The sequence below is a fragment of the Zea mays genome, chromosome 9 (assembly GCF_902167145.1).
Source record: "Zea mays cultivar B73 chromosome 9, Zm-B73-REFERENCE-NAM-5.0, whole genome shotgun sequence".
Taxonomy (NCBI): domain Eukaryota; kingdom Viridiplantae; phylum Streptophyta; class Magnoliopsida; order Poales; family Poaceae; genus Zea; species Zea mays.
The window spans coordinates 37,809,026-37,822,954 of record NC_050104.1 but is presented as its reverse complement, the minus strand read 5'-3'; positions in this window follow the sequence as shown (position 1 = coordinate 37,822,954).

The following is a 13,929-nucleotide window of genomic DNA, read 5'->3' as shown; positions in this document are numbered from 1 at the left end:
TTCATAGCATCACATAAGCATTCATGTATATTTATTGTTATGTATAGAAAACGAAGAAGTGGTAGTCGAAGAAGAAGTTGCCCCGCAAGCTGAAATTCCACCTGTCGAGATCAACTTTTATTTTGACATCTGCGGGACAGACCCAGTGCCTCCTACAACACAAGGAGAGCCACGATGCATTCACCCCTTTCCTTGTTGTTTAAACTCTTTACCACTTGAGATGATGCATTAGGTGATAGGAGTTGTATGCTAAACAATTGCTGCATTTCTTTCCTTGGAACTGATTACCATTCCTTGAAACCTGTTTTATTTAAAAGTTTTCTGATGCTTAGTCTTGCCTTAGAAAACAAAATGTGTTGTTTAAAAAAAATATGATGCTTCATATGGGATGGGAAGTTTTCAAAGAAAAGACTTGATGGTGAATCCATCATGGCTATGATGGGTTCAACATCTGAAAAGATGTACCTCTGTCAGGTACCAAATTTTGGGTTGTAAATGATAAAGACGAGATCGAGCGGTTGACTTGCACGTGAAGAAGTCTCGGTGTAGTGTCTCCGTCTGAGTCGATTAAGGACTGTGTCGATGTAGGCTTGATGATCGAGGACCTCTTAACTAGCCACGTGCCTCGTCATGTTTAAGCTTTGCCTCGGTCGGACCAATACCAGCAAGGACACCATGCAATGGGAGTGGTGAGATGGCGAGAGTAGCATGTACCCTCCGTGGCAAGAGGCTGGACGGTGGTGTATCTGTGCTCTCGGTTGGCGTGAACCTGTTCTGGTCTTGAGAAACCCAGTGGCGAGTTGACATATTCAAGGGTTAAGTGCTACATATGTCGTGTGGTTGGAGATCCCCAGCTGGGTATTAATCGGTTCAGATCGCCGTTACTTCTCGGACATGAAGACTTGGTCACTGACTTACACGTAGGATGTGTTTGGTTGCCTGGTTCAGCCTGAGCCTGGCTCAATGAGAGGACCAGGCTCAAGGGAGCCCGCATGTAATAGAGCTAACCTAATATGTTTGGTTGGCTGGTCAAAATAAGTCTGGCCCATATGATATATTGTTTGGTTCTCATTTTTTTTAGCTTGGCCCAATTGGGTTACCACCAATTTTGATGTGTTAGATGCCGTTCCCGCCAAATTTCAAAATTTTAAGCGTTATTAAACAAATTACACCAACTTTAACTAAAAATATGATTTTGACCCATAAATTTAACTAATTACAATAATCTAAATATGATTTACACCCATAGATTATAACAGATTTTGAATAATACCCCATCAGGTCTCTGTACAGGTCTCTGTACAGTAGGAGCAACTTACATAAACATAAATTAAAATAAATTACAACAGATCTTTTGTAATACAATCATTTGAATATGATTTTCAAATAATAAATTGAACAGATTTGAACTAAAAATATGGTAACAGAAGAAACAGTTGAGAAACAGATCCTTTGTAATACAATCATTTGTAATCACTATACCACAACACCAAAATAGCGTCGGACGACTGTCGCTATAAATAGAGAATTCTCGTCGAACAGTTAGTCGGTAATGTGAGTCACAAACTATCAGTCGCTAATCCTTTATTTAGCGATTAATCATCAGTCGGTATATGTATACACATGTAGCGTTCAACCGTCAGTCGGGATAACTTGTTATTACGTTGATATATCAGTCGGCAAAAAGGCCCATTACAAATTCACCCGCGCGCGCTTCATTTGTCCTTTGGCGCTAAAATTTATTTTGGTGGCCCACCTGTAGTACCAATTAACCCTAGGGTTTTCTTTTGGCCGCCACCTCCTCCCACGCGCACGCAGCTGTCTCTCGCGCATCCACCGCGCGCGCGCACGCACACAGCCGTCTGTCGCGCGCATCCACCGCGCGCGCGCCTCTCTTCTCCAGCGACGGCGTGTGACGGCGCGCGCCTCGCCGTCTCCACCTGCCACAGCCGCCGCGACCATCTCGGCAAGCGCCTCCTCGCACAGCTGCGGCGGCGCCCAGAGCCAATCGGCCGGTGGCGTCCTTCTCCAGTGACGGCGTGTGACGGTGACCGGTGAGCGGCCTCCTCCTTCTCCTCCCTCGGCCACTCGACAGCCTTCCGCAATGGGCAGATGGGCAGCAGTGGACAGCCTTCCGCAATGGCAGATGGGTGTTTTTGTTTCTCAATTTTTTATGCATTCATCAAATTCTTGGTGGAGTTGCTGCGTTTTATGGAGTTCGAATGCATCTATTAGTTTCTGGGTCCGAGGACTATTAGCTTTCATTTGTCTGAACCAATTTAATTAGAAACTGTTAGCTAGTGTCCACTTTTAGCTGTTAATAAGGCTGAACCAATTTAATTAGAAACTATTAGCTAGTGTAAACAATAAAGGATTCACAATATTCTGTGTAAATGATTCACAATATTCTGTGTAAACTATTAGAAACTATTAGCTATTAGAAACTATTAGCTATTAGAAACTTGCTTTCAGATATAAAGGATTCACAATATTCTGTGTAAACAATAAGGCTGAACCAATTTCATTTTTTTATTATCAATAAGACTGAACCAGTTTCTGTTTCTGAAAAAATTGACTAATAATTGGAACCACCATGATGTCTTTGTAGCTTACTATATCATTTATGTGCACTTATCTAATTTAATCCATTCATACACTGCAGCATCTGAATCTACATTTGATCTAGTGCTAGCACAACCTCTTATTTGAATAGAAGGCTAAAGGTGAAAGAACCTGCACAGGCTCTTGTGTGACGGTATGATTGTTTTTCTATTCATCTTTTTCATAACATGTGGATTTGAATATCATATGCATGGACATAATTATAGATATATAAAATTATATGACTATTGTATTTCTTATGATATTTTTCATTTTGGAAGCTATCTGGTCCCCTATACAAAGGTTGATGGACAAAACATGGATCGATAATGATGCTAGGTACAAACCATGTTTCACAAATTGAATGACACACATGGTTAAAATTTCATTTAACATAAAAATATTGTAGGCACAACAAGGCATATTTGCAAGGAGTGAATGGTTTCTTAGCTTTTGCATTTAGAAATTCAGCAGTAGGAAGTAAGATTTTATGCCCCTGTAGAAAGTGTGTCAACTCATTTTGGAAAGAGGCAAGTGAAGTACGTGAGCACTTGATATGTGATGGGTTTCTTAAAGGGTACATGATATGGAACTTACATGGAGAAGCTAGCTCTTCCGTGAATCATGCGAACTATGACGATGCTGAGGTTATAGAGGAGCCTAACGAAGATGATGACATATCTGGTTTGCTTAGAGATTTAGCTGCTGGTTTAGATGATAAAAGTGATTTTGAGGACAACAGTTCCATTATTGGGTGTTGTGATGAGCTAGCGGCCATTGAAAAATTGGTAGGAGAAAACAGAAAAGAGTTGTATCCTAATTGCAAGAAATATACACAACTGCGTTTCCTAGTTAGATTGCTTCACATCAAACTCCTTGGAGGATGGACTGATAGATCTATGAACCTGCTACTAGATCTACTTAATGATGCACTCCCTAAGGGTTCAACATTACCTAAGAGCTTTTATGAAGCTAAGAAATTGGTGAAATCTGTAGGAATTGGATACAATAATATTCATTCATGTGAAAATGATTGCATTCTTTATTCGAAGGATAATGCAAAATTGAATTCATGTCCAAAATGTAAGGTTTCACGTTGGAAATCAATAAGGAAGAGTCTAGATGGGAAACATATATACAAGGTTCCTAGAAAGGTTCTCCGCTACATTCCAATAACAAGAATGCTCCAAAGGCCATTCATGACCCCTAAAGTAGCAGGTCTAGCAAGATGGCATGATGAACACCGAATAAAAGATGGTTTGCTAAGGCATCCTGCAGATTCACCTTTATGGCAAGACTTTGATAGAAAACATCCAGAGTTTGCAGCAGATAGCCGAAATATTCGTCTAGCATTTGCAACTGATGGCTTTAATCCATTTAGGAGCATGAATGTTAGCTATAGTGTTTGGCCTGGTATTTGTATTCCATATAATTTCCCCCCTTCAATGTGCATGAAGCAATCAAATTTCATCCTTTCTTTGCTGATTCCTGGCCGAAATAGTCCTGGTAGTGACATGGATGTCTATTACCAGCCACTTGTTGATGATTTATTAGATATGTTTGTTAATGGAGTCAGAACCTATGATGCTTCAAAGGGTGAGTTTTTCCTGCTACGAGCTGCAGTAATATGGACTATTACAGATTTCCCTAGCCTAGGATATGCATCTGGATCTATCACATCAGGTGAAGCAGCATGTCCTGATTGCCATTACTACACGAGTTCACTTAGACTTGGAAATGGTAGCAAGAATTGCTATATGGACCATCGCAGATTTTTGGATGAAAACCACCCATTTAGATTTGATGTTGACAAATTTGGTTGTACTGAGTTTAGGGCAGCACCTACTCCACTATCGAGAGAGGAAATATTGGAGTGCACTAAACATCTTAATCCAATTTTTGGCAAGGACCCATCTGGGAAGAAACCAACAAGCAAGAGACGCAAGAAAGGGGAACCATTAGTCATTTTCAAAAGGAGATCTATTTGGTTCGTGCTACCATATTGGAAAGATTTAATGTTGCGACATAATTTTGACTTCATGCACATAGGAAAGAATGTGAGCGAAAGCTTAATTAATACATTCATGGGCACCGATGGGAAATCAAAGGATAACTTGAATTCTCGGTTGGACCTTCAAGCTTTAGGTATTAGAAGTGATCTTCATCCTATTAAAGTTGAAGACCAATTTTATTTACCACCTGCACCTTACTCAATGAGTCCTGATGAGAGGAAATTATTTTGTCAAGTACTTAAAGGTGTGAAGTTTCCTGAGGGTTATGCATCTGATATACGTCATAATGTACATGTTAATGAGAGAAAGATAATTGGGCTTAAGAGTCATGAGAGCCATATTATTCTACAACACTTGTTGCCGCTTGCATTGAGGAAAATATTACCAGAAATAGTTAGTGCTGGAGTGATTCGTATAAGTAAATTTTTCAAGAAACTTTCATCACCTGTCATTCGAATAAGTGATATGGAAAAGCTTGAGGCTAATATAGCTGAAACCCTGAGCTTTCTTGAGACCGTTTTCGTGCCTTCATTTTTTGATATCATGGTACACTTGATGGTACATCTTCGTACCCAAGCAAGGATAGCTGGTCCGGTCCATTTTCGTAGCATGTGGCCCATAGAGAGGTAATTTTTTGATATCATGGTACACTTTATTCATATTGTAGTTTAGTGAAAAATTACTTACACAATATTTTTGTAACATTTTCAACATGCCTATTACTTATGTGAATAGGTATCTAATGAGATTGAAGGGTTCTGTTCATACAAAGAGTCATTGTGAGGGATCAATTATGGAATGGTCTATGTTTACTGAGTGTCTTACATTTTGTGCTCGCTATTTACATGGTGAGACTCAATTGAACCATCAAGTTAGATATGAGTATGACAAATATTGTACTACAACTCCTTTCTTCCATACCATTGGCCAAGGATTGGCTGGGAAGTGTTTAGTTAATTTAGACCATAAAACATGGCTACAAGCTCATAGATATGTTTTGTTCAACTACGACAATATAACCCCTTACTTGGAGTAAGTTATCTATATCTCTTGTCATCACATGATCGTTTTTCTTTGTATGCTAAAGTGATATATAAGATGACCTTTGCAGCAAGCATGCTCACTATTTGTCCTCAATTGGTCATCGAAATAAAAGAGATATCAACCGCTTATAGCATGAATCCTTTCATGAGTGGTTTAGGTTGCATTTAAGTATAAGGATAATTCTTACCAAATGTCTTTTGAGATTATTTTGCACACACATTAATAGTGGCATTTCAATCCCACAGGTTAAGGAAATGTGTGGGGAAGCACAAGATGAGATTAAAATTTTAGCTAAATCACCAATGACGGTTGCAAATAAGTATAGTAGCTATAACATGAACGGGTTCAACTTTCACACAGCATCATATGATGAGGGTAGACCTATTCAAAATAGTGGGGCTGTTGTGGTTGCGGAGTCAACAATCTTTGACAAGGGCAGCAATGATAACATTATAATAGGAAAGAAAACCTATTTTGGTATTATCAAGGAAATTATTGAACTAAACTATCACCATAAAGGAAATGTGGTGCTCTTCAAATGTGATTGGGTTGACAACCGTGTGCAAGACAAATGGGTCAAAATTGATCAGTTAGGCATCACAACTGTGAACTTTAAGCATTTATTCAATACAGGTGACAAATTATCTGACGAGCCTTTCATTTTAGCATCACAAGCAGTTCAAGTGTACTATGTTCCAGATCCAGTTGATACTGAGTGGGCTGCTGTTGTTCACTCTAAACCAAGAGATGTGTTTGAATTGGATAATTTGGATAATGAGCATACCGATTTTGATAATGGAGTATTTGTGCCATTATTTGATCTGAATGCAAATGTAACTGTTGATATTGTTAATGGTGTTGTCCCCACTACTAGAAGAGATATAGATGGTTACTTTGTTGATCCAAAAAAATCTAAAAAAAATCTACAAAGTAAGTATTATCTATGCACATGGGTAGCTACATTATTTTGCTAGTAGTTCATTGACACTGTTTTGTTGTACTCTTTCTTCTTTGTTTTAGGAAAGATGGCAAGCGGAAGAAGAAGGGATAAGGATGCCTCCCTTAACGAGTACGGGGAACAACGACTTGCAACCATCGCAGAAAACAAAAGGCGATTGGAAGCTCTTAATATCCCTACTTTGAGCAATATGAATCAACATGGTAGAACTAAAAAAAGAACTAAGGTTATGTATATATATTCTCTTCAAATAGGATTTGTTCATTTCAAAACATCTTTTTACACCATGTTTAATGATTGCAGAGGATTCATAACACTAGTGATGTAGCAACTGAAGGTCACAATCTGCGTGCAAGGCCACAAAAGAATTGTGTTGAAAATGGAAATGAACAAATTAATGAAGACCTTGGTTGTGAATCAATTGAAGATTTCTTATGTGATAATGAAGGTATTGTACCATGTATGATATATATCTTGTTGTGCAAATATGTATCTTGTTATAGCATGTATTGTAGCAAGTTTCTCATATTTTAAATTACATGTAATAGATTCACGCAACATCGCAGAAAAGAAGAGGAAAGGAAGGGGTATCACTAGATTGGATGAAATATTTGCAAGGAAGCCCAGCATGCCTAAAATCAAAGTAGAACTCAATAAATATGGTCAGCCTATTGGGGACAATTGTAGAAGGTTTTCTAGTGCTCTTGGCTGCCATGTGAGAAGGAAATTATCAGTTGGTTGTTCTGTCTGGAGACTTGTGGATCCTCAAAAGAAGTATGAGGTGTGGGAAGATATGAAGGTATATCATTATCCTACTTTGATGATTAGTACATTATTACCCACATATACACTAATTGGCTACTTTTGCATGAAAAAATAGAAAATTTATGATATCGATGAGAAAGAGCACCACATTCTAGTATGGCTGTAACTATGACTCTAGTGCTAGCTGACACATGAACACATCTTTTCACACTACAACAATTTATTTGTTGACGCAGAGTACTAAAGTTGTTTTGTTTTGGTTCAACCTCCAAGCACATTTTTTTAACTCTCGTAATTTCCGCAGTGTCTAAAAATCGATCTGTCTGACCATACTCATGAATGTTTTGTCTCTTCTATCTCTCGCTCTCATATATATAGCTTTATTAGTTGAGGCAAGTAAAAAATCTGCAGCCATTGGATCCTTGCTTTATGTGCTAGCTGTTCATACTAACCCACTTCTGTGATACATTAAGATCATAGATTAAGCACGATAACAAAAAACCCACACATTTTTTTGGTAATGTTGCTCTGCATTTTTGTGGCCTCGAAGACTAGCATTTTGTTGTTAAAAAATGGACATATGGCTGATCTGCTCTGCTTTAGAAATTCATTGTGGATGGCAACTTATTCAAATGTAATCTTTGGATTGCAGGTGGATGAGACTAGAGGCAAGCTGCAGTTGGACAAACAAGAGACTGATAGAGCATTTTGTAGACAATGAGTCCTGATTTGTAGCTAAACATGTCATGGCATGGCATGCTATATGTAGGATTTTTTGTTTGAGACTCAGAGATGAATCATTTTGTAGATGAGTCCTGATTTTGGTTAGCTAAACATGTAACGGCTGCTATCATGAATCCTATTTTGTTGTAGTTAAACATATAATGGCTGCTATCATGAATTCTATTTTTTTTGTTGTACCTAAACATGTATTGGCTCCTATAATATAACGGTTGTTATGTTGATATGTTCAAAGAAAACTATGTTAATCTGCCAATTGTGTTTGATGCTTATGCAGAATAATATATTTATTGTCTATTCAAGTTTATATGTTCTGCAACTTACTTACAGTCGTTAAAAGAATTTTTAGCGTCTAATCTTTAGTCAGCGTAAATCCTAATGAACTGTGCGTCGCTATATCTAAGTCAGTCGGCATATGTTTCATCAGTGCTAGATGATCAGTCGGCAAAAACCGTGCGTCGCTATAGATTTATCCCGACGGCACTCACTACACGACGGTTCACTTACAGCGACCTACGGTTGGTTGCTAAAACGGCCCTCAGCGACCTACGGTTGGTCGCTAAAAACTTTTAGCGACCCATAAGGATGGTCGCTGTAAGTGCCGTCGCTAAAGGCTTTAGCGACCGACATCTTTTTAGCGACCGACCGTCTGTTGCTAATATTGTACATTTAGCGACCAATCGTGGGTTGCTGTACTATAGATTTAGCAACCAACCGTAAGTCGTCATACTATACATTTAGCAACTAACAGAAAGTCACCCTTTTACAGTTATTATTAATAATAATATACATTTAATTAAGCAGCACAAATCACTGATTTTTATACACAAAGATATACACAGTTAATCAGTATACCACAGCCATAGATCCATCACATAAACACAAAAGCACCACAATTATATATTCACAAAAGCATCACAATTATAATATCATTCACGACTAGATCATTTACAGATAGCTAGCTAGATCATTCACAAAAGCTCCAGAGATGATCAGTCACAAAAGCACCACAACGACATCACTCCAGCTTGAAGCAGTTCAAAAGCCCACAACTACATCACTAATATTTCATATCACTCCAGCTATTGTTCAAAAGCCCACAACTACATCACTCTAGCTGCTCCAGAGTTGATCAGTCACAAAAGCACCAAAGCTACACTAATGCTTCAAGCAGTTCAAAAGCCTTCAGACAACCACTCCAGCTTCTTGTATCCTCCTGTTTTAAGGTACAAGCTTTCTTTGTCCAAAACACCCTAGAAAAAAGTACATCAAATTAGTATATTGTTGCTACATTTGCAAATAAAAATACAGTTTTGATGCCTTATCTACCTCCACTAGACGGTGTTGCAGCCTTATGCACCAACTTCCAAGCTCATTTAAAGACCCCTCCGAATAGTCCATATTATTATACTGATTCTTCAATATGACATCCCCGATGCATATGATACATCCAAGGAATAGGGAAACTTTTGAACCATCAAGAATAAATCATTTTACTAGGGAACATTTAAAAGAATTGACGGTTGAGGATCATTTCACAGAAGGATGTTTTGCACACACAAAAAAGGATGTGTTGTCTTTCAGGCTTTTTCCATAATTCAAGAAGCACACACGTGAATAACAAAATTGAGGCCTTGAAAATTGCAGGAAAAACAACCTCAAAGTTACCTGCTCACACTCTATGAGTTTCTGTTGAGCACCATCAAAATCATAGTTAACATATAAGCATTCCAGAAATTCAGTTACGGGATCCTTGTAGCTATGGTGCTCCTATTGAATGACCTTAATCAACTCTTTAAGCATATTCCTTCTCCTTTTGTTGACAACAACTGTAGTAGCTAGATACCTAATAAGATGGTGTGCATTTGTCTGTATAGCATTCAAGTACCTGCAAGGGAAACAAGTGAATGTAAATTTACTAGTATATTCTAAGCATACATAATCTTAAAGACTGCAACACGAAACAAGTGAATATAAATGAATCTACAGTAGCATTGGCGTCTTTAATATCACCTTCAGCAAGAAAAGCCGATACGCACGCTGTTGAACAGTACCACCACACTTCAAACCTTGAGCAGATAAAGCCTAAAAAGATGTAAATGCATCAACAGAACTCATCAGACAAGAAACCGATGTACAGTCAATGCTAAGTGACAAGAAAATAATGCTTGGTAACAACATAATGTTTTAAGATCAAACCTGTTTTAATTTTTCTGGGCCAAGCTCAACAAGTTCTTCAACTGTGCTGTAGTAATCAAGATCTATTTCAGACCTTTTTCTGCACCTTTATTTCCCCATCCAGGTATTTCTCCATTGGCCCATCGTTCCTCGAATTCACTCTCCAGCTGTACAAATGTACGCCCGTTAGAATGTTAGTTATAAGTATTTAGTCATAAATATGCTCTATACTATTGAACAAATTACTGCCAAAACACTATTATTAGCAGCTCCTGAATATGCAACGTTAACTATTAGGAAAAGGACCACACAGTGGTGAAAATAAAAAAAAAGAATATATCATTGAATGATTGCCAAGTTATTGATCATTCTCCAACACAGTTTCAATAATTGCCTAAACCTTACCATCGACACCACCAAAATCCCACAAGAGAAATCAAACAATCCTGCAGAAATTAAAGTACACGTATCACAATGGATATATCCTCAACCTCAAGACTACTGCATTGAAAAGAAAAGAAAGGGCACTGACAGACTCTAAAAGGTTTTTAGCAGAACCCTATGGATGAACATAGGTTAAACAAAAGACTAACATGTCACAAACAATTACAAAAATATGTATCCTGGTAAACTGCAATAATTTTAAAGGGTGAATAGTCAGTCATATAAGTATCAATCATCAGAAAAAATCATGCAAGTAACATGTTACTCAGATTAAACGTCATATGGACCATGATAAAAAGACACACAAAATATGCATTAAATCACTAGAAAAACAATAATACCTTTCATAACTCATTTGGTTGTTTATTATTTCCATCTGCATTAAATCACTAGAAAAACAATAATACCTTTCATAACTCATTTGGCTGTTTATTATTTTCGTCTCAATATTCACCCACTCTACTGACCATATATCCCTCTCCCTCAGTAAATATTTGAACTTTTTTTTATTTAGTTCTTGAGTTCTCATGTGTTCTCTGTTTTTTTATGTTTGCTAATTAGAATGCGCTCAAAAGGAAGGTTTAATTTATTCAGATGCGAGGTAAACTGTTACCATGTAAATGACAAGTGGTTATAACTTTGAACAATCCCAGTCTAACCTTATTTGTCCTGTTATCCCACCAGTCAAGAGGATTAGCAAAGAACACTTGCAATTACCTTGCAATTTTAGATTCTGTTGGGAGTACCACAAAACGGAATATATAAAGTTAAGTTCATTACCTTGCAATTTAGTTTCTGTTGGGAGTACCACCGAACTAGCAAGTCAATGGAAGAATTAGCTCTCCCTTTGATTCCTATCCTAGCCAAAACTTTTGCAGAGTTATGGATACAGGAAACACTTGCATAGAAGCTTGCAAGCCAACTTACCTTGATTCTCATTCTCACCGCATTTGTTTTCTCTACTGCTGTCCCTTGTACTATTTGCAGTTGTAGCTAGGGCCATTACATACTACTAACACGAATTTTTGCATGTACAGGGCTACAGGCAGTGGATGCAAGTGATATGTGCCAGTCTAAGAACTTGCATAAGCTATATTTAGCTAGTTTAAGTTCAGAGTAATTAACCAAGCATGGAATTAGGAGTCTACTGCTAGTTAATAAATAATTAAAAGCACATATCAAATACAAATCAAACATAAGCAGTCAAGAGGTTAGCTGTCCAGACAACTCTACTGATTTTTTTAAAAAGTGGAACAAGTCATCACAAATTATGAAACCTTTGAACAGTGTGCCCTCGGAATGGTACTTCTTAGGGAAACTTGCTCATTTAAGTCATATATAGTTATCACACTTAACCATCACTTTGTCTCATAAAGTAGAATTAAGAGAACTACAATACCTGAGCTCTTCCCAGAGCAAACATTGGAATTAGAACTTTACCTCCACCAGAAACACATTTATGTACCTAGAGGAAACATATACTCAGTTATGCTTTGGAAGTAAAATCAACTGTGTACACTTCAGAAGATTGGTTTAATACAGTCAGAGTGCATCTTCTTGGACGAAAACATCAGGAATAAAAAATATAGATACACTTAGTGAACTGTGTTGTGTGCCCAAATAATATTAAGCACATACGATCCAAAACCTAGAAAATAGAGTAGTACACCATCGGAAAAGCATTGATTACGAAAATCTACAAATATATACACTGCAGGTTGTAGCAAAGTTTAGATTTTCATACCGCTTTTAAAAACTCCCTCTCTCGGGCAAGCTATATCTCACAAAAATATAGGCAAACAAGAATGGAGAAGGCAGTAACTTTATGATAAAAAAGGCTTCACAGCCTAACAGAGATCCACAGCTAGGGCATCCTGGCTTGCCTCTGGTTCATATAATCAAACTGGCTGGGACTCGATGAAATTCAACTGTTGAACTGCAAGCTGAGAAAGAGTGCCATTAATTCCATTATTATCACAGAAAAGAGAAAAGAGGGATAATGAAAATGGGCGTGTAATGCAAACATGTGAAGATGATACCTTGTAGTAAACATGCCGCTTCTCAGGTTGTAAGAAAAAAATTGCAGGTAGCAACATACTAAGGGAATGTGCTGATCAATATTCATTGCTCCAAAATAAAGTCCCTATTTAACTAAGGGTGTAACTCAATCGTAGTAAAGACTTTTTACACAACTTCATCGGTATTTTCTTAACGCACTGTATGTCTAAGGAATATTTTTTGTTAACAACAATTGGACTTCAAATAGTAATCTCTATGTAAGTGTACAAATTGGAAAACTATAACTGTCCTGAGATAACAGTAAAGAGGTATAAGCAATCAACAAAGCAGCAAAAATATTAATAGGGCACATAAAAATAGTACATAAGATTAAATATCGTCAATGAAATCAATAGTCTTTAGAACTCACTTATGGACAGCAAGCACAATCGTATCAACAAGTGTCAACTAAATAAGCAGAGCATGTCGAAATTACTGACATAAGCAAAGTGGTACAAAGCAATGAATGTTGCAGTAGTATATTGCAATAGCTTTCAACTATTCATACCTTGGTTATTGACGGAATCAGGAACCATTTTCTAGCCTGCGGTGTGGGCAAAGGCAGTGAAGCGCAGGTCTTTGCACGGCATAGTTCACACTCCCGTACCTTGGTTCGTGATGAGATCAAAGAGATTGTTGATGGAGCTGTTCGCGAGGCCGGTGTACCCCAGTTTCTTGCACTTCCTCACCCTTTTGCCGGTCGTCGTGGGGGTGGCCGGGTCCACTACGGTGACCGCCGCCGCAGGGAGACCTCGGGAGACAGAGGCGAAGAGGGCACCGAACCTAATCCGACTGTAGATATCGGCGGCGGTCTAGCAAAGCAGCGTGGTTGGCATTTGTTAAACCCTAGCCGCCACGAAATAGTTTTCCCCAACCGGTTCCACATGGTCGCTTGTTTAGTAGGCCTTTAGATGGGCTTTGGTGAGTAAATAAGAAACAAAAAAAAATCACGTACCCCTATAGCGACCCACCATCAGTCACACACTTACCCCTATAGCGACCGACCATAAGTCATTAAATTTCTAGACTTTTAGCGACCCACAGATCGTCGCTATAAACGTATTTAGCGACCAACCGTCAGTCCATAACTTTTAGTGACCAACCGTCGGTCCCTAATAAGGGTCGCTA